This window comes from Schistocerca nitens, chromosome 3 (genome assembly GCF_023898315.1).
Source record: "Schistocerca nitens isolate TAMUIC-IGC-003100 chromosome 3, iqSchNite1.1, whole genome shotgun sequence".
Lineage (NCBI taxonomy): Eukaryota > Metazoa > Arthropoda > Insecta > Orthoptera > Acrididae > Schistocerca > Schistocerca nitens.
In genome coordinates, this window is record NC_064616.1 from 575898728 (window position 1) to 575919944 (window position 21217).

Here is a 21217-nt window from a genome sequence, read left to right on the forward strand (position 1 = left end):
AACGAATAGCACAGAGGATAACCAAAAGAAATATGCAATGAGACGAATAGAAAGGTCACTTTTATTGGAAGACAATAATTATTCTGAAGTCACCGCGATTCATGATGGTCCCCTAGATATGATTCTTAATAAAACGGACGTCAGTGCTTGCTCTGCGACGCGCCCCTATGCTAGCCACATGGTTGGTAAGGAGTTCTTGTGACATGGCGTTCCATTCCTTCACCAGCGTGGTTGATGACTGCTGTATGGTCGTTGGTGCATGTGGACGTACTATAGAACGTCTCCCAACACATACCACACGTTCTCCATGGGATTTAAGTCGGGTAACGTGCAGGCCAATCGATTCGCCCAATATTCTCTCTTTTCAAGAGCTCCTTCACCTGTGCTTTTCGAAGCGGTACAATAACCTGTGACGGTTTGCGTACTAGGTGAATTGATCACGGAATTTGTCATCATCGTCTGTATTGTTACTTGGATCATTTTCGCCATCTTATTAGACTGCTGTCCCCTGGGTGTAATGTCACGCCTATTTCGTCGTTCTGTTATATACTGAAGGAACAAGGCCTTTGAGATCGAGTCTACCATACTATCGATTTATATACATGCTGCTTCATCTATAATCCCGTTGTACAAGTCCTCGTATTTTTGTTCTAGTCGTCTTGTCTTTATGAGAAACGTGCAGTGTACGACGACATTCTCGAGGATCCTCTCTCCCCACAAGTGGATTCTTCCCTTCACTGAGATTCAAGCAGTGTAAAAGCACTGGGGAAGGGCTATGTTGTCAGGAAGTGGATTACGCCTCTGCTTGGGTCGATATGTCTTATTCCTAACCGTTCGCTGATTTTGGGGAATAACGTATAAAATATCGTGCCCTTATCTCCTGTTATCCCATTCCTGTTGCCAGTTATCTGAGCGCCACCTCTTTAAGTGGCGTTTATCTCTTATATCTAACCTCGTTATGACAATTATCTTGTTCAGTCTTCCCATCTTGAGCCAATACCCCGTGACACGATACCTGATCGTGCAGTCTATAGGGTAGATTCCCGAGACCACACATAGAACTTCACGTGATGTGGTCTGGAAAGTCCCGACAACCTGAACAGCGTACTTCTTTGCCTTCGCCTAACAGCAGTCCTATTAGTAACAAAGCACAGGCAGTATGCCCATGTACTGGCCGCATAGTATGAGATCAACTTGGAAAGAACCTATGTCGAATCGGAGCTACACCAGACCCATATTGCAATAAGTGTCATCTGATCTATGAGATACCCTAGAAAACCGCTTCACTTTCATCGATCAAAACAAAGCGTGGTCATTAGTCCGTAAAAGGTTGGCTCTTGTCACCTGCGCGGCACCTCCAGATGTACCACTAGAAGATACACTACGACCAGACTGGAACCGGATCAGACTGCAAAACAGAACAGCTACGAGCCACTTACGCACTCATGACTCAACACCAGATACGCGGACATTAAGGACTATTTAATTCAGCAACACTGGTTATTAATCAAGTTACCTTCCGTTAGGAATGTGGATGCACTCAACGACTGTGATACGACTTTCAAAATGATGGAGCACAGCAGTCAGCCACTCTTTCCTTTCAAGTTTTATTAAAGCAAATCTAGATTTCGGCTAGTGCCTAGCCATTATCAGTGCATTATTTCATAGTGTCAATAATGTCCCAGTATGTCAGTCCCCTGTTGTTCGGGCTTCTCACAGTTCATTCAGTCTTGAATGAACTGTGACAGACGACTGATTGATGTGCTCCATCGTTTTGAAAGTGGTTATTAAAGTTGGCAACCGAAATATAAAGAATTTTTCTGCAGTTTTCTAGAAATGTCTCTTGGGGGGCTTCCCGTACAAGTAACTGTATACTATTCGAGAAGAGTGAAATTGCTTTTACTCAAGAAAACGTCTACTAGTACTGATGAGTCTTTGCGCTTTGTGTTTTTTCCTAATGTGTGGTTCTTTTTCCTTTTCAAGAAAAATTGCTTTCGGCTTTTCGTAGAGAGTCTTCTTTCTTCTGATCTTCCAAAGTAATATGTTAAAAATTCTTTTGCTCACATGATAGCGCTCATTAGTTTTCCAAATGGAGATTTCTTTATTTTTCATGAAAAGTCCCATTCGTTTAAATGAAAAAGATTTTTCTTTGTTTTTTAAGAAGCTCATCTTCTACCAAGACGAGATTTTAGTTTTAAGAAAACTTACTTAGGAAGTCTGTAAAATGCTTCAGGACAAATTACGTGAGGAAACTATCATTAAGAACTACAAGCTAAAGCCGACTGGCCGATCTGTATGGCGAGCGTACTGTGGGACTAAAGGGGTGGAAGGAGGACCTAAGAAGAAAGTTAGTGCAATGGATAGAGTTTTACGCCAGAGTACTCTAGTCCGCGAGGTCAATTCTGAGTGTAGGTGTATTTTTTAAAATTATTTTCTGTTCCTGAACTGTTCTATCATGCTGTAGTATGCACTGTTTCTTAAATGAAACGTATCCTACAACTACAGTTTTTTGGACGCTCAATATAACACGTAATGGCCACACATGTCATAAATATTTATGGAGAATAATAACGAGACAAAAATAAATTACCTGTCATAGGACGGAAATAACTACAAAACTTATCAGTGTGAAAATGTTAAACATAGTAATTATATTCAGTACGAGCGACCAGTTATAATATTTTAACACGTTGGGGACTGGCCTGAGTCACTCTGTATGGAGCATCTGGACTGATTTTTTAACATTTTTTTCGAAAATCATTACTTTGTAACTGTGAACGCAGTAAATGAGTGTGTGAATGTCAAATCCAACACCTTTCATTCGTCTAAATTTCCAAAGTGCTATTTTATTAGGCTATCAGTTTCGGCGATATATTACGCCATCTTCAGGCCATCTGATCTACGCGTAGGAAGATTCCCACCGTTGGTCTAGTCAAAACAGGGACCAGCATTCAAAGACGTATCCGTAGACCATCTGTGGGTACCAGACATTGAATGCTGGCCTCTATTTTGACTGGACCAAATGAGGGAGTCTTCCTACGCGTCGATCAGGGGCCCTGAAGATGGCGTAATATATTGTTGAAACTGATAGTCCAATAAACTAAAAATCCGGAAATTTAGACGGCCGAAAGGTGTTTGAATTGACATTTTCTACCGAACAGCCGAGGTCTCACAAACACCTGTGAAAACATGGACATACAGAAAATTGTGTATGATGTTTCATTTTAAATGATGAATCTTAGTTAATCTAGTCTTAAAAATCTGATTGAAAATATTAAAATTAGGTAACGTACGAAATGTTTTAATTATCATGTTTTTATTCCGAAGACAAACATGTACACACCTTTATTACATTTAATCTGCCTGAATATACTATGTTTTGAAGCATTCAGGTACACAGAGCTACAGCACAATTTGGACACCATCTGGATGTTTCTTATCGCACTTTTTTTGTTCCTTTGACAACGGCACACGCTTTGCAGACACATGTTGGGTGCGATTTTTTTGATACTTTTCCTGTCAATGTTGTTCTACGAATGTTCATTTAGACAATACAGTATTTCAAACGCTTCACTACATTATTTTATTTTATTTATTATCTACCAGAATATTCAGACATACAGAAATCTGGACCAATATCGATATCATCAGCTTTCTCATCCGAATTTTAATCGACGATTTCTTTTTCAAGGGCATCGAAAACATCGCTATCACCGAAATTCTCAATGCCAAAACTATGTAGAGCGCGAGATGTGGGCTAAAAAATATACAGGTAGCAGACGAAAGCGCGGCATCGAAATCAACACAGAGCAGAAAAATACAAAACGATACTGTGGACCACAGGCAATTCAGAATTCGAAAACTACGTAGTACGACACTGCAGAAATCGTTCCTTATACAGTCTACATGACTATCAACAGAGACCAGGAGGCACAATGTTAGTTATGAATTTTTACGCACAGCACAAGCAAGACTTTGGCGCCTTCAGCCTGACTAACTGCCGCTGCTCGAGTCCTACTCGGTTTGCGTCCACAGGTGGTAAATGCACAATGAGTGACAATATATTTTTCGCAAGACATACATAGTCTTCAGATCAGATACTCACTGCGAACTCCGTGCATCTCCTAACATTTTGCGATCCGTTGGATCATGCGCCTGTGAACTCTTCTCAGCATTGCTGCATCTATATCGCTACAAGGCAACGAAGAAGTACCCTACCAGGTCTTCCACATTCACGGGCAGAGTAGAACAGACATGGTCCTTGATGTGTCCCTACAAGAACAAATCCAAAAGACTTAGGTCAGGCGAACGCGGAGGCGATGAAACAGAACCTCCACAACCGATCCATTTCCCGGAAAAGGCTCTGCTTAACTATCGTCGCACGTTTCTTCCAAAGTAAGCGGATGCACCACGTGCACCATCATGTTGGAAAAACAGCCTCTGTCGAACATGAAATGGACTATCTTCTAGTGCTTCAGGCAGATTGTCTGTGAAGAATGCATAATGGTTATTCTACTGGGGTTCTTGATGTATAGCTTCTGAAACTGCTTCCTTGGTAGCTAGAGGACGGCTAGTCCGTGCACAATCTCTGTTCATTGACGGTGTGGTTCACCCTGTATATAGCATTCAACTTGCCTACTATTTTCACCCCTAGTGAAACTGCTCTATACACATAATTGCCAGAAGATATACATAACTAGCTATTTAACTTCTTTCAGAGTTTTATGTGATGTACAGTGTATGTTTCATGGACACTTGGCAATAAAATACGTTATATCTGTTTCTGTTTCAGATCACTCTGGCTCCAAGACGGAAATTCCTAATTCACGAGTTCATTATGAAACTTCAGTAGATGTGTGTATGCAAAATATTTATCATTCACATATTTCATCTCCATTTCACTCAGGCAACAAATTTACAAGTACGTAGCAGAAGCATAAAACACTTAGCCGCAGTGGCGACTGTTACAAACTTTTAACGTTACATGGGTTTCTCAAAGAAACCACGAGCTCATATGTATTTACATGAACTGTGCCTTTTGCGTCAATTGGTGCACCGTTTGTGTAGTACTTTAAAGAAGCTGTAAGCAGTGTTTTACTAAATAGTGTTCCACTTAAGGGTGGTAACCACACCATAATTGTTGTCAATTACCTGTGCTGCAGTCGAATATTCACAATCGGCCAGACATAGGACTTGGGGTAAAAATCTGTGTTGAGCGTTACGAAAATGAAACGTATACATTTATGTTCTACAGGAGTTCACAAGTTTTTAAAATGTTTTTTTTATTATTTTTGTTTTGTTTTAATTGAATTTCTGTAACTAAGACAGTCACGAGTATCTAAAATTTTCTTTTTTTGAAGATAAGACTGGTTATTTTAACTGCACGAACACTTCACGCAACAGTCATTAAATTTAATTGCTGGTAATTTAACTATTTTACGATAAGTAATATAATGTAATTATTTACGATAAGTATTATGTAAAATAAGATCTTTCCTTATGAGTAATCGATAAAAAATATAGAAAAGAAAATCTGGGCCGATTCAAAAGGAGGGCAATCAAAAAACCATATCAGAACAACGTATTTTGGATACTGCAGCATCGGCTTCCATTTTGTCAAGCACAAGTACATTGTGCATAAAGAGAATGTACAGCGATGGAATTCTGAGTGAAATCGTGCCGTACTTGTTAACTGTCCACATAATCAACAGTGATTATCGTAAACAGTATTTAACGTGGAAATCTGAAATATTCACGTCCCTTGTAAAGGATACAATTCGCCACTTTATCCATTTAATATGTGTCAACTAGCTTACATGTGATTTATGTCTACAGATTGAATATGGCTTACTTTTATTTTCTGTATTTTGCTGTAGGAGCTATGACTGAATATACTATTTATCCACTCAAGTATCTGTCCAAAACACAAATACCTTCAAGTTTTTAAAATAGATATTGATCAGAATATTGAGGAAAAGAATTTAGGAATTTTTGTAATCAGATCTGCCACAGTTTGGTTTATACAGAACTATTTGAAATCAGTATTGTGTGTATTAATAAATTCTCACATTAATAACGATTTCATTCGATTAAAGCGCCTTTTCATTAAGAGCTGCTACTAGAAGATCCACTAGGTAACAGAAATATGAAGAGCGCATCCAGGAAAATACGATTTTGGCGCTATTAGGTTTCTCGCATTACTGTAAATTTCACTCACAGGACCGGTTTCATAACGCAACAGTTCAAAATTAAATACGGTGTTTGGAAACATTTGAAGTAAATTTCTGTTTGCTCTGTATGCCTCGTGACATTTACTGCCATGCTAATTACTTTAAATATTTTGATATTTAGAGTGAGATAAAAACTATGTATTTTGTGCACAGAAGAATTCTGCTCCTTATATAAGACTTCAATCCAGTAGAGAACTCAATCAGCAACTCATTATAGTCTACAGGACAAACATCATTATATAATAGGCAATTCTGTACATTCGTATCAGTTGAGGTCAGGCCATTTTGAAATTTAGCATGTTATTGCGAGATTTCACCGTATGGGAACACTGAAACACTGCTGCAGCTAATTTGTACGTAGTTACTGAAACTTATTTTCAGTATGTAAATAGTCATTTAATAGAATGAGTGTTAAAAGTGTGTAATGCCAAAGATGAACAACAAATGTTATGTTCTTTCTGGCACAAAAAAAGGATGTAAGTGGTTCATGGTGCTAGAACTGGCTAAAATAATATTATCATTGTACAATATGTGCAATATCCTTCTGGTATCAGGCATGTTGATGCCTTATAATCATTTAAAGTGATATTAATATCAGTATTTGTACATAAATTACAGAAGGAGCAGTCACTTCATCACTTAAATTTGATGAACCATTGCATTTTTGTTGAATACATGTATTAAAACTGGCTAATCAGTGTGTGCTAAGTATATATTATGTATTTTTTATTTATGAATCGAAGTATTTGTATATAACAATTGTAATATTTCGAAAGTATTATAAACAAACCTCATAAAATTTTGTATTAAAATTATTATAAAAAACGAATATCTATTACTCCTGAACATCAAACGTATATTCTAAATCGTAAGCGCCGTTTAAGAAACTGTGGAGGTCTTTGTCGGTATAAAAACGAAGCAATGTTTCGGTAGCCACCAAAGTGGTTCGATGAACACTCTCGCAGGCACTAAGTGTGAATTGCAGATTAGTCACATAGATGTTGTACAAGCTTTTTCTCTGTTAATTTAAAGATGCGACTTTATGATGCATATTACAAACGAATTTCAAAATTTTTCATTACTATAACACATCTTAAAGCTACTTTTATTTCCTTCGCTTCTACTGTCATCCCTATTGCTCATTCGTATACGTCCTGTGTTACATCTTTTCCTTACGAAATCTAATTACATTACTTGCACTACACTCTGACTCATGTAACAAAGCAGAAAAAAACGCATGCTGGCTTCTCTGCAGACAAAGAAGGCACTTTTCCTTACCGTAAAACTGGGAAACATTGTGACTTAGGTAAAATTTTGTGACAACAGCGCGCTCAAGCTTTTGTTCTTAAATATCATAGCTCCAGTTAACCTTCAACTTACAGCCCTGCTGCAGCGTGTTATTGCATACTGTTGTCATTAGTGAGGGATGCTACAAGTACCTGCATTACACTTGAAATGGCCACAAAGCCACCTTGATTGCAGGTGAAAAAACATGTTTGTACATTTCTTGGAAACTTTCTGCTAATGTGGATAAATTTGAAGACTTGATTACCTGAAGGTAAGTTGATATATTTAAGCTATACTCGTATGTGCAGACCATTCGGTATAAGCGATCAATTTTACAAAAAAATTCTTTACCCATTAGAAAGAGAAAAAAATTATTTCTGTGGGTTATAGGGGTAAGTTTGTGACGGCACACATACCAACAGAAACAAGTGTGACAACTCAAACTGTAGAAAACAATTGCCATTAATGAAGTTAGGGACATCTGTTAATGGCTTAGAAAAGGGCAGTAAAAGGGAGTTCGTATTTCGCATAATAACTTTGTTTCTGATAAGACACACTTGCTGAGAAGACGATATTAAATGCTTCATGATTTTTCTCATACCACTGAACTTTTAAATAACTGAACTAGTCACCTTGCTTAGGGGATATTATGTTACATGTACGTTGTGAGACCTGTTTTTTGTCACACGGTTCCACTGAACAGATACATAAATAAGTGTGTAAAAGTTTCGTTTGATTACCTTCCTTAGTGGAGTTTAGTTTTTTCACTAATGTTTTTTTGAATCAGAAAAGGCCTACAATTACTTGGATTATAAGAAATTTAGAAAAATAAATCTCACCGAACTGGCAAACTTCATTTCGATCAAAATTAAAGGATAAAGACTATAAAATTCCATATACAGACATCATAAAAAGTTTTGCATCACTCGGTTCCGAGAGTTCCGGAACCTGTACAGAAAATTAGAAGAGAGATCAACATAAACATTATTTCTGCCCTTTTTATTGCTCATGAAAACCACACATTGCCTGTTGTACCACCATACAGCGAGACCTTCAGAGGTGGTGGTCGAGACTGCTGAACACACCGGTACCTCTAATACCCAGTAGCACGTCCTTTTGCTTTAATGCATGCCTGCATTCGTCGTCGAATACTATCCACAAGTTCATCAAGGCATTGTTGGTCCAAATTGTCCCAATCCTCAACGGCGATTCGGCGTAGATCCCTCAGAGTGGTTGGTGGGTCACGTTGTCCATAAACAGCATTTTTCAATCTATCCTAGGCATGGTCGACAGGGTTCATGTCTGTAGAACATGCTGGCCACTCTAGTCGAGCGATGTCGTTATCCTGAAAGAAGTCATTCACAAGATGATCACGATGGGGGCGCGAATATGCTGCCGATGTGATTGCACTATCGGTCGGAGGATGGCATTCACGTATCGTACAGCCGTTACGGCGCTTTCCAGGACCAACAGCAGATTACGTCTTCCCCGCATAATTCCATCCCAAAACAGCAGGGAACCTCCACCTTGCTGCACTCGCTGGACAGTGTGTCTAAGGCGTTAAGTCTGACCGTGTTGCCTCCAAACACGTCTCCGACGATTGTCTGGTTGAAGGCATATGCGACACTCATCGGTGAAGAGAACGTGATGCCAATACTGAGCGGTCCATTCAGCAAGTTGTTGGGCCCATCTGTACCGCGCTGCATGGTGTCGTGGTAGCAAAGATGGACCTCGCCATGGACGTCGGGAGTGAAGTTCCGCATCATGCAGCCCATTGCGCACAGTGTGAGTCGTAACACAACGTCCTGTGGCTACACGAAAAGCATTATTCAACATGGTGGCTTTGCTGTGAGGGTTCCTCCGAGTCATAATCCGAAAGTAGCGGTTGGTTCAAATGGCTCTGAGCACTATGGGACTAAACTTCTGAGGTCATCAGTCGCCTAGAACTTAGAACTAATTAAACTTAACTAACCTAAAGACATCACACACATCCATGCCCGAGGCAGGATTCGAACCTGCGGCCGGAGCGGTCGCTCGGCTCAAAGTAGCGGTCATCCAATGCAGTAGTATCCATTGGGCGGCCTGAGCGAGGCATGTCATCGGCAGTTCCTGTCTCTCTGTATCTCCTCCATGTCCGAACAACATCGCTTTGATTCACTCCGAGACGCCTGGACACTTCCCTTGTTGATAGCCCTTCCTGGCACAAAGTAACAATGCGGACGCGATCGAACACCAGTATTGATCGTCTAGGCGTGGTTGAACTACAGACAACACGAGCCGTGTACCTTTTTCCTAGTGAAATGACCGGAAATGATCGGCTGTCGGACCCCCTCCGTCTTATGGGCGCTGCTCATGCATGGTTGTTTACATCTTTGGGCGGGTTTAGTGACATCTCTGAACAGTCAAAGGGACTGTGTCTGTGATACAATATCCACAATCAACGTCTATCTTCAGGAGTTCTGGGAACGAGGGTGATGCAAAACTTTTTTCGACGTATGTATGTTCTAGGCGTACAAGTACAGGAACTTCTCCCTTAGTTGCATTTCAATATCTGATATCAGTAGAACTATTTTTATTGGGGAAAGCTTCCTTCTCCTGTACTTATCTCCTTCTCCAATCTTCCTTTCTTAGACCATTCTGTGTAATTTTACTTATTAGATAGAATAATTCTTCTACAGCTGTTTAGTTCCCAGTTTTGGTGTTAAGCCAACTTAAATAATCCTAATTTAATGTCCGTAAACATACGTAAAGACTCTTTACCATTTGACTACACTATCGGCGATCGGTCACTGGTACCAGCTGTAACTATTAGGTGTCTGGAAAATTTCGTTGAGAGTGATTAAGATGAACCGACCACACACACTATCTGATCAAAAGTATCCGGACACCTATTACTGGACATCAAAATTAGGTGCGTCCTTATGACAGCTTTAGCTCTGCTGGGGACACTTTCAATGTGGTATCTCAATCTCTGTGGAGGAATGGAAGTCCAACCTTCCTCAAGAACAGAAACCAGAGAAGGTACTCATGTTAGACGCCAGGTCTAGAAGGAAGCCGACGTTCTGACTCCTCCCAAAGATGTTCGATTGGGTTCCGAGCGCGACCCTGGCCACGCCAGTTCATTTCAGGAATGTTATTGTCCGCAGACCATTGCCTCATAGATGCTGATTTACGAGGCGTGTTTATTAAGTAAGTACCGTTTTGAAATTTAAAAAAAGACGTGCTAAGATATTTCAATAATTTTATTTTTACATGTAAGCCTGTACCTTAATCTAGTTTTTAACATAATTTCCGTCAATATTGAGGCACTTGTCATAACGTTGTACCAGTTTTTGAATACCCTCCTCATAGAAGTCTGCCGCCTGACTTGTTAATCTCTGCATCACCACTTTTTTGACTTCGTCATGAAGACGCTGACCGCCCAGGTGTTTCTTCAAGTGCAGGAATAGATGGTAGTAACTAGGCGCAAGATCGGGGCTGTACGGAGTATGATCTAGAGTTTTCCATCGAAAAGATGGTCTGATTCCCCACATGCGAACGGACATTGTCTTGTAGCAAAACGATGTCCTTGCTCAACTTGCCACGTCTTTTGTTCTGAATTGAACGGCGCAGATTGTTCAATGTCTTACAATAAGCTGCTGCATTGATTGTCTCATTACGAGGCAGAAATTCCACAAGCAGTACTCCTTTTCTGTCCCAAAAAACTGTGCACATGATTTTCCGGGCAGAAATTGTTTGCTTAAACTTCACTTTTCTGGATGAATCTGAATGCCGTCATTCCATGGACTGTTGCTTTGATTCTGGTGTGACGTAGGCCTCAGATGTTTCATCTTGGTCCGCAGCTCGTGGTCGTGCGGTAGCGTTCTCGCTTCCCGCGCCCGGGTTTCCGCGTTCGATTCCCGGCGGGGTCAGGGGTTTTCTCTGCCTCGTGATGACTGCGTGTTGTGTGACGTCCTTAGGTTAGTTAGGTTTAAGTAGTTCTAAGTTCTAGCGGACTGATGACCATAGATGTTAAGTCCCATAGTGCTCAGAGCCATTTTTTTGTTTCATCTTGAAGAAACACCTGGGCAGTCAGCGTCTTCAAGACGATGACGAAGTCAAAACAGTGGTGATGCAATGGTTAACAAGTCAGGCGGCAGACTTCTATGAGGAGGGTATTCAAAAACTGGTACAACGTTATGACAAGTGCCTTAATATTGACGGAAATTATGTAGAAAAGTAGATTAAGGTACAGGCTTCCATGTAAAAATAAAATTATTGAGATATCTTAGCACGTATTTTTTTATTTCAAAACGATACTTACTTAAAAAACACGCCTCGTATGACAGTGAGCATTGTCGTACCGATTCAATCATCGTCTCCTAGCTTCCTCCACCGTAACCAGTACATAATGCTGCAAAATATATTCATATTCTTCCGCGTTTAGTTTTTCTTTTTTTTTTAAGTTAATCACACCCTGACCACGAAATACACCTCCATATCGTAACACCACCACCTCTGTACTTCACTGTTGGCACTACACATGATGGCAGGTAACATTCTCCATGCTTTCGCCAAACCCAGTCCCTTACACCGAACTGAAATCCCTCGTTTCAGGTCATCCACTGTTCAGTGGCGTCGCTTTTTACATCACCTCGAGAGTTGTTTAGCATTGTCTTAGAAATGTGTGATTTATGAGCAGCTGCTCGACTTTTGTACCCCAATCTTTTTAACTCCCTACGCACAATCATTGTGCTAGCATGACTACTGGTAGCACTTAAGAAGTCACGAGTCATTCCTTCCACTAATTTCATGCGATTTTTTACAGCTACCTTCCCCAATGCCCGACGGCCATTGTGTTATGAGTGCATGTGTTATGTCTGTCTAGTCTTGGTTTAGCTGTGGTTGTTCCTTCGCGTTTCCACTTCACCGTCACGTCACCAGGAGTCGACTTGGGCAACTCTAGAATGGCTGAAATGTCACTGCTGGATCTGTTATTCACGTAAAAAAAAAGTGTGTGAAACAGTATGGGACTTAACTGCTAAGGTAATCAGTCCCTAAGCTTACACACTACTTAACCTAAATTATCCTAAGGACAAACACACACACCCATACCCGAGGGAGGACTCGAACCTCCGCCGGGACCAGCCGCACAGTCCATGACTGCAGCGCCCCAGACCGCTCGGCTAATCCTGCGCGGCTATTCATGTAAAGTCTACGTTCAAAGTCACTGAGCTCTCCTAATTGACCAATTCCCCTGTTACTGCTCATCTGCTGACAACACAATACATTCAGCCCCTTTTTTCACTGGCGGGTCCACATTTCGTGGCTCAAATGGCTCTGAGCAGTATGGGACTTAACTTCTGAGCTCATCAGTCCCATAGAACTTAGAACTACTTATACCTAACTAACCTAAGGACATCACACACATCCATGCCCGAGGCACGATTCGAACCTGCGACCGTAGCGGTCGCGCGGTTCCAGACTGTAGCGCCTGGAACCGCTCGGTCACTGCGGCCGGCTTCACGGGTGATAAAAGAGCCATATTCACCTCAAAATCTATAATCATAAAGGTTCCATTCTCTTCGCACAGTGCTATTCAGTCTAATCTGGGGTACTTTAACCCGATTAGACACTCACATAGTTTTCAGGTTAAACAAAGAATTGAACAGTCTTACACAAAATTGTCTACCCGGATCGCACGTTATATCTTCATATAGGTAGCGTTTTTCAGCATCATTAAAACATCATGATTGCAGACCTTTATAAAGGCTTCCTGTCTTCAACTGAAAAATCTTTATTCTGTAAGTAATGTTCCTGTATCACTACTTAAAACATTTGTTATTACGACAGCAGTTTCGGAAGATATCAATTTTCAAGTACGTCTACGTTGTCCTGAAAAATATACGCAACATCTGGTGTGCCGATCTGGTGACTACTCTCGTTATGTTTCTCGTAACATTCTAAAATATCGATCTCATGTCGATTTTGTGCTGTTTTATAGTGTGGCGTAATATTTTGATATAATATTGTAATATTTCCTTCAATTTTTGATAGTTCACACCATAGATCTTTATTTTAGCTATATACAGCTTCAAGCTACATGCCGAGAATGGGACGACTGCAATTCAGTAATTTTTAAGGCCCTAGAACGCTCACCACAACTACACTAGATGTCCTTTTAGTTCCCCCGTCTGAGGTTCGAGTCCTCCCTTGGGCATGTGTATGTGTGTGTGCTGTCCTTAGTGTAAGTTAGTTTAAGTTTGATTAAGTAGTGTGTAAGCCTAAGGACCGATGACCTTAGCAGTTTGGTCCTATATAACTTACCACAAATTGTCCTTTTAGGTTGCATAATTTTGACCAGCCCGGCAGTAGGGAGGCATATGCGAATGGTAATCTGCATCAAGAATTACAACTGGTAGAAACCCAGCGTTTGAGTCAACGGGCAGTCACCTAACACTCCCAACAGGTAACACAATACGGCCAAAACACACTCCACTGAGTTATATCAGTGTCTCATAACAACGTGCTTTTACTATAACAACTAACAAATATCCTCATTGACTGCAGGTCATCGGTTTTAAAATCCTCGAGGATTAATATGGTTTAAAGTGCAACCAATTCCTTATATCACATTTTTACAGTTGCGGGATGCAAGTTGGTAAAAAAATTCATCTTCTTTTTCCTATGAAAGCAGATAGCACCCAGGAGTGATAATATAAGTTAAAATGTTTTATATCAACGGAACTTTTCCTGAAGTATCGCCATATCCTGTATCTCCCCACATTTCTGTTGTAGTGGTAGTTTCATACACCTATAACTCCCTTCAATAGGTCATATAAGCTCGGAACGCAGCCAGAACCTAGCAATAGTATTTCTCTACGTGCGCCAGAGAAAGTTGCCCTATTCAAGACAGCCCTTCTGTACTGTTCTTAAGAGAATGTTGCATTACTGTCCGTATCCTGTGGATCGTTTTATACACTGGTTTCTTGTATATGACCTGATGTTCATGGCTCTTTTCACAAGCTAGATTCGTAATAAATTAAGCTCAGACATGGGTCTCTAGAAAAATCTGTCCGTTTTTACCGTGTTGCTGCTGTGTGTGTTGAATGTGTGTGAACTACAATGGTAACTTCACGGTTACTGCTCTGATGGAAAATAACGTGTTCTCTGAAAAGGCTATTACAGGTTGCTGGCTGGCCTGATGTTGACATCATCTTCGACAATAATAATCAAAATAACTAAGAAACGCAGTTCAGTATAGGCCAGTAAATCGTACCGACAATTTAATGAAATAAATGGTACTATACAAGCCTATTCGTAATCTTTGTGTTTTGTCTGTACTTCACAGATAATAGCCTAATTATGTGGCAATATGTCCTATTTGCTGATTCGAGGCATGCTGCTTCGGGACGGTAGGTCCGCTACTGTATAGTATTGAGAAAAATTGGTAAATTTTATTTTGTTTGTCTCATTTGCATGAAGATACAATTTACTGCTGCAGTGATGGCCGTTTTAGGATTGATGCGCCCATTCTCAAACTACACACTTTGTTACTAACCGTAACTAGTCACACAACATGGTGCCAAAAGTATGAATAGCCTTTGTAAGGAAAGTCAAAATGTGAGCAACAAATACTTTCATCGATGAGACAGCTTGTGTGTCTGCTGTTAAATCTGAATAACACAACCAGGTGTCACAGTAAACACATAAGCTGCCTTATCGATAAGAGTATTTGTGGATCACAATTTGACTTTCCTGTAAATAAGCTGTTCGTGGCTTATAACATTGTGTGTGGTTTGACACTGGACCTGTCAGTCCGAAACCATGGCCACTGCAGCAATAAATTGTATATTCATGCAACTGAGACGGACAAAATAAAAACTTACCAAATTTTCATCAACATGCCCTATATTTGCTATTGAGTCTATCGTTTAACATAAGTCTGATGTCAAAAATGAATAACGCCTGAAGTGGTAACAATGACACCGTTAAGAGAAAAAACCAAATGTTATATTTTTATGTGAGAGGAACAGAAAATAACAAGTTTTGCAGGTAAGTAGCTTTAAACAGTAGAAGCAATGGAAGAGAGGGAAGTGATATGAGAGGGCAAAATAAAACAATGTGGAAAAGCGGTGAAATGCAAATAATGAATACAGAACCAAAAGGAAGATGGGGTTAATGGAATGGAAAAAATGAAAGAAAAGTATTGGAAGAAGAAACGATGATTTAGTTCACTTCTGTACAAAGGGAGATATCCATTAATTTAAGTTTGAGAGAAAAGTTACTAGGATAACAAAAGAAAATTTTTCAACTTTACGTTAAATGTAATCCGGTGCTGCATATCGGGTGGATCACATGGTTCCAGAGGCAGATGGCAGCAGTAGAAAAGGAGCTTCGGAAGGTTTTTATTTTATGGATGGATAAAGAAAGGATACAAGGTAAGTCCGTTTTTTTGTTATGCTTATGATGGGATTTGAGGTATCTTACACGCGACGTCAAGGAGTAATGAGTGCACAAGAGCAATTCGATGGGGCCGAAACAGCATGTGACAGTCACGTTACTCGTCTTGCTGGATATCAAAAGCACACATGCATTCAAAGTTAGCTACTGTGCAACCATACAGCGTTTTCAGTCCTTGCATTGATTTGTATCACAACAGTGTAGGTTCAGCAGAAAGAGAGTTTACACAGATTTGGATTTTGCATCTGATGGTAGCATCCATAAAAATTCTTAATGTGCTTCGAGAGAAGCACATGTCTTCCTGAAGATGGTCGCAGTGTTCTCTGGCCAGGAGAGGTGTCCAAAGTGACACTCAGATTCTTCACGGTTATTAATGTGTTACTCTGGTGCCATCACGAAGAATAGGAGGAAATGGTTCTTAGAATTCAGGACTGATAAGTTCTAGATGACATATTAAAATTATTTGGAAATTTTCGCCTTCAGTTTCTCGGCTACGTTTTGAGCTCTTGTGAACTCTCCGACTCTCTTGTGCTTTACCGCAATGAAACATACTGTATATGTAAGCAAATGTGAAACTCAAAGGCAAAAAAAAATAACGACACCACACGAAAGAATTATCTCCAGACGGGTCTCCGACCTGAAATCTCATTGAATGGAGTAGAATTGACTTCAGTTATGTGTCCCGCTTCGAACTGAGCTACTATGACCAGCGAAGACATGTCTGTAGATGCCCCGACAGTAGTGGGATACAAGCCTGACTGTCGCCCACCATAAGACCCAACAACCAAGAGTGATGGTCTGGGGTATCACTTCGTTCCATAGCAGGGCCCCTTTGGTTGTTATCCGCGGCACTCTCTCAGCACAGCGGTACGTCGACGATATTCCACGCCTCGTTTTGTTGATCGCCATGGCAACCTATCCTGGGTTTAAGTTTTAGCAAAATAATGCTCGCCCGCACACGGCAGACAATTTGCACGTTACTCACACACAAACAAACATTTTTATTCCTTCTTCATAATTTCATCCATTAATTTCATTCATTACGGAGGGTCTGTTCTCTTTGGAGCACACTATACGCCAACGAACTAGGCATTGCTAGTGTCCGCTAACTACACATAACCCAGGACATCGCACAGATGAAGGAATACAGATTAAAACTGTTATGATGACGACGAACGAGTCGTCGTCAATGTTGACTGGTGGCCAATGCTAAATAGAAACATATAAATCACAGCAGGTATGTCAGGAACGTCGATTAGATGCTGGCTCCATGGTCTGGATCTGCAAACGACTAAAATAATTATAAGTTGATGGTAAAAAATAATATATATTGTACTTAACTGGTTATACAGGATTCTTCTTGGCTGCATACTTATAATTATAAACAGAAAGCTATTGAGGCCTCACTTAGGCCATACGTAACTAAGCGCCGTGTTAGAGGTTGCTTCCTATCATCTGGAGTCTATGCTACTTTACTACTTGACGTCCCGAGCAAGAGTAGACGAGAGCTCGCTAGAAACTTGTACAAGCCGCGGAGCGGCGCTGGTCGCGATTCGCGGGTTCAACGGTACTAATATGGACCGCGGTCGATAACTGCAACCACTAACAAGTGTGGTATCGAACGTTGATGCCACAAAAATCATTAAATTGCAAGTTCCCTCCGAGCAGCTGACCCTACACAAAACTCTCCTACGTATACAAAGGCCATGTTTATTTTGCCGTAGAAGCTACCAGGAACAGTTGTGTCACAGGGTGCTGCATGTGGATAACACTCTTCCGTGTGCGTTAATCCTGAGGTGGCGCTGGACAGACTTCGGTCATGTTCATACTTTTCTTTCCTGCAGAGGAAGCACCAGTCGAAAATCATAATATGAATAGATGGCTTGTCACTTTGCAGTACCGTCTCATTATCTAACGAAACAGAAGTTTGATAATACCATTTCGAAAATTTATTCGTAGTAGTGACATTGCTAAGCTCTCCGTATAGAAACTCTTTGAAATAACCAAAACACTGTTCGTAGCTTGTTCTGCTGTCTACATGAAATGTTGGTAGTGTGTTGTATGATCTGAGCGCCGATCCAACTAAGCCTGAAGCTATGGTGTCCCGCGGCAAGGTAAGTGCACCCTGAAAAATTTTCAGCAGTGGTGCGTAATTGTCACGAAAGTGTGTAAGGGAGCTACCGAGTCAGCAATAAAAGTATATAATATGCTTCCGACAAGACACCGTAAAAGATGAAATTAATAAAGTACAGTTCTTCAAAAAGAGACTAAAACCGTTACTCATAAACCACACTATTTCATAAACTGAATGAATTCTTAGAGTTACAAGGTATTGCTAAGTGTAAACATAGATGAAACCAACTATACACAAAGGTAAAAGTACACTGCAAGTAGTACCAAACAATGAAGCACAGATATTAGTGCAAAAATATTCTTAAAGACAGACATGTGGTAATTTTACATACGTCATGACGATAAAAATGTGTACTTTTATTCTCCATTTTTAAGTATTTTCATAAATTTATGACAGCATATTCCAGGATGGATTATTATATGCGGTCAGTCCGCAGCTCATTGGCCAGTGTATCTGGCAGCTATACGAAGGACCCGCGTTATATTCGCAGTACTGCCAGGGTTCTTCCTGCGTGGGAGGACTGGAACGGGGCGCACTCAGCCGCGTGAGGGCAACTGAGGAGCTCTCTAAGTGAGAAATAGCGGCTCCAAGGACAAGAAAGACGACAACAGCCGGGAGAGCTGTGGGCTAACGGCATGCCCCTCCATACCGCATCAGAATGACGCCATTGGCAAGGATGACACGGCTGTCGGTCGATCCTGATAGGCCCGTCTGGGCCAGAACGCGAAGCTTTCAGTTGTACTTGGAAAATAATTAAATATTAGGTTAGTGTATAAATATGTAGCGTTTTTGTTTTGCATGTTGGTATTGTGGTTGTTACGGGTTTATTTATCGATTATCATTTTTTTTACGTGTAGCTCACTGTTGGTATTTGAGTTTACATATTGTCATTTTGTCATTTGGAGATAATGAATTGAGCTGTTGACGCTAGAAAATGAAACGCGAAGTGGAGAAGTCGAAAAATGTTGTCTTTATGCAGTTGGTTTGATTTGGGGAGGAGACCAAACTGAGTGGTCATTGGTCTCATCGGATTAGGGAAGGATGGGGAAGGAAGTCGGCCGTGCCCTTTCAAAGGAACCACCCCAGCATTTGCTTGAAGCGATTTAGGAAAATCACGGAAAGACCGTGTCCTACGTGAGCAACAGGAGCAAGCGACAGCCAGCGACTTCTGGATACTCGTCACTCCAGCGACAAGCAGCAACATCGGGCGACAACCATGGGTGTCCTGAGTGCGAGCGACCATGTCGCGCTACAAGATAGCTGCTTAGAGCCAACCAGCTGTTTCTATAAAACGGCGTCCTTATCCTATGGAATACTGTAGCTGGAGAGTAAGGCTACAGAATTAGGTTTACTTAAGAAAACAAAGCGAAAAGGAATGCTCTGCGTGAAATTTATAAATGGAGGAATCTCCATGGAGAATTTCATAAGTATTGTCAACTACGAAGATCATCATACAAATTCTTTGAATACACGTGAATGAGCAGAGGAGCATTCGACTATCTCATCAATAAATTAAATACGAATGTTTTTTTTTACATGATCAAGAACTTTTAACAGCCAATAAATGCAGAGGAATGACTATTACATGACTGACTACACTAAATATAAACATAAACATAAACATAAACAATGAGTAACTTGGACGATAAGCTGCTGTTGTGTAGCGGTAGCGTATACAGTTTGTAATGATGTGTGATGATGAGGACCTATGTTCGATTCCTTGTAAATTTTATATTTTTACTGACTCAATTACGATTCTGTATACTAATTTTTATGTATACTGTTTACACTGCATCGCTAAGTATATTTTTAAGGTCTTGCTAAAGAACTTGATCTTCACACCTATCCCTCTATATCACACATATTTAATTCCTAATAAATTACTATGAACCATGAAATTTTACTGATATTTCATGTTGCGAACGTAATTCATCACCAGTCAGTGTTAAGGCCAAGCGTTTCAATTACTCTAAATAGTCTGTAAAAGTGAAGCTTACAAGATTTTTGAAAAGAAAGACAAACGTTTTGTGTAATGATTTGTCTAAAAGTATGAAATAAAAAATATTAGGGAAATGTTTGGTGTACCTCATTCTCTGTTCATGATTTTGAGCATCATTCAAAGGAACGTAGAACGTTTCTCTGATCTACTTATTTCTTTTACACAAATAATTTCATAAAATATTTGAGTGATTTCTTCCATTTTTTAATTTCAAGTTTCATTCAGAAAGCATGATCTTACTGACTCCTCGTTTACCTTCCTGATGTACTTGATTCGAAGGAAGCCTTTTTGACATTTAAATACGGCACCAATGTATCTTTTAATGTGCAGAATAGCTAGGTCTTGAACAGATAAAATTTTTGACACTTCATTTAAAGCAGCTTTCCGTGAAATATTTCAATTTTTCCTCAGCTTATTAATTAAGTTTTCGTTCATTACCCTGATTACTTTCAAGCAGTTAAATATTTTCATGCCAAACTAGACCTCATGCTGGTCACTTTTATACCCTGTTTACCTGTTTCTCTCCCTTTGTTTGCCTATTTAAAATTTGGACAAAACCTCATGGTGTAAGTTATAGAGTCTTGTTTTCGCTCTGCTCACGCGTTTACAAAAACGTATCGACTGTTAATCGTATGATAAAATAGTCCTTTCTGCGTGCTGTCACTTCCAAAACTTGTCGTTTCCATATCTTGAACCTTTTATGATATACGACGATTTTTACGACCACTTGATTCCCGAAGCGCACGAAAGGTTCGGACGCGACGCGAGCGACAAGTCCGCGGATATAACAACCAATATCTCAAGAATGAAAAGAGATATCATTGCAGTCTCAACTTTAAATACAATTTAGATATATTGGTTACATTTTATACGCAATAATGTATGGCCTTAAATGAACTACGCGGAAAGTCTACACAAAGTGATTAAACCTCTGCAAATTCTTAAAAATTTCGTGCAGCCATGTACTCAAATTCGTGCAGCACAGTAACTATGACGAATAACGAAAATAAATTCTGACCTTTATCATTTAAGGATATCAAGCTATAGGTTGCGGAAGAATCAATTTTTTTTCATCGAATCGTTTTCTTTAAATCGGATGTTAAGTAGTTCATAGCTGCCGTCGCG

The 21217-nt window shown here is 40.1% G+C and overlaps 1 protein-coding gene across 2 annotated transcripts in view; it reads left to right on the top strand.

Moving 5' to 3' along the window:
• The window catches only part of LOC126248486 (elongation of very long chain fatty acids protein AAEL008004-like), a 332054-nt gene extending 325049 nt beyond the window's left edge, over positions 1-7005 (top strand). For both annotated transcript variants that reach the window (XM_049949509.1, XM_049949510.1), the window contains exon 10: positions 4793-7005. The gene's annotated coding sequence lies outside the window, so the exon portion shown is untranslated. The remainder of the gene's footprint in view (positions 1-4792) is intronic.
• Positions 7006-21217: the final 14212 nt, after the last annotated feature.